This window comes from Grammomys surdaster, unplaced genomic scaffold (genome assembly GCF_004785775.1).
Source record: "Grammomys surdaster isolate TR1022 unplaced genomic scaffold, NIH_TR_1.0 185, whole genome shotgun sequence".
Classification (NCBI taxonomy): Eukaryota; Metazoa; Chordata; class Mammalia; order Rodentia; family Muridae; genus Grammomys; species Grammomys surdaster.
In genome coordinates this window covers 2,793,175-2,794,457 of record NW_021604630.1, presented here as the reverse complement: position 1 = coordinate 2,794,457, position 1,283 = coordinate 2,793,175, and the positions used below count along the sequence as shown (strand labels likewise).

The following is a 1,283-nucleotide window of genomic DNA, read 5'->3' as shown; positions in this document are numbered from 1 at the left end:
TTTCTCTGTGAAGCCCTGGCTGTCCTGGAACTCACTTTGTAGACCAGGCTGGCCCCATCATATCCTTTAATCTACAGTCTCCGAAGTCTTTCCCCAATAGCTTTATGATATTGTTTAAAGTCTTATTTTTAAAGTTTTATTTATTCTTACTTTATGTAAATATGCATTTGGCCTCAATGTTATGTCTTTGTAGCATGTATATGTCCAGTGCCCAGGGAAGCCCAGAGAGGGCATCAGATCCCTTGGAACCAAAAATGCAAATGGCTGTGAGTCACCTCGTGGGTACTGGGAATTGAACCCAGGTCCTCTGGAAGGGCAGCCAGTGTTCTTAACCACTGAGCCATATCTCCAACCCTGTTTAAAGCAGTTACAGAGTAAACTGGCTTATCAGTAAAATCTATGAATTTCAATACTATATATTCTGAAATACAGAAATATAAAGACCACATTGTTAATAACATTAACTTTTTTTTTCAGACTATGTTACTTTAAGCCACTTTAACATTAAAGACATATTTAAACAAAATCCACTTATTAATTATGAAGCACAGGCAAAAAGTATTCTATTACAACGAACAAACAAACAAACAAACAAACAAAAACCCTATATTATCTATCCCAGAAAGAAACAAAGTCTAATAAGTGAAAAATTAAAACAAATTGTAGAGGGCTTAATAAAATTCTTCCATTGAGCCAGTTGTGGTGGTATATGCCTTTAATCCCAGCAATCAGGAGGCAAAGGCAGATGAGTTAAGAGGCCAGCCTGGTCTACATATCTAGTTCCAGGCCAGTCAGGGGCTACATAGTGAGACCCTGTCTCAAAACAAACAAACAAACAACAAAAATAGAACAGCCATGTGGAACTGAAGAGAGATGTTTCAAATTATTAATATATCATCCTCATAAAGCATCATCTGTTCACATCATCACTTGCCACCAGTCAACATCAACCTCTGTAAAGCTAGTTATGCTACAGAAAATACCTACTACATGTTTGTAGCTGGTGTAGGTAACACCTAAGAGCAGTGTATACCTATGGGCAGATATGAATCGTGCAGAAAGGATATTCAAAGGTAAGACTGAATTGATGACTTATAGTTAGCAAAACCCTCTCCCTTTGAAACAGGATCTTATGTAGCCTAGGCCGATCTCAAGCTCACACTGGAGAAAATCTCTTTTTGTAGCTCTGGCTGGCCTGGAATGTGTTATGTAGACCATTATGTTCTTTTCTAAAACCTATCTATGTATCTATCTATGTATCTATCTATGTATCTATCTATGTA

The 1,283-nt window shown here is 37.3% G+C and overlaps 1 protein-coding gene across 1 annotated transcript in view; it reads right to left on the bottom strand.

The window, feature by feature from the left end:
• Kcnu1 (potassium calcium-activated channel subfamily U member 1) overlaps positions 1–1,283 on the bottom strand; it is an 82,937-nt gene that overhangs the window by 80,928 nt on the left and 726 nt on the right. The window lies entirely within an intron of this gene.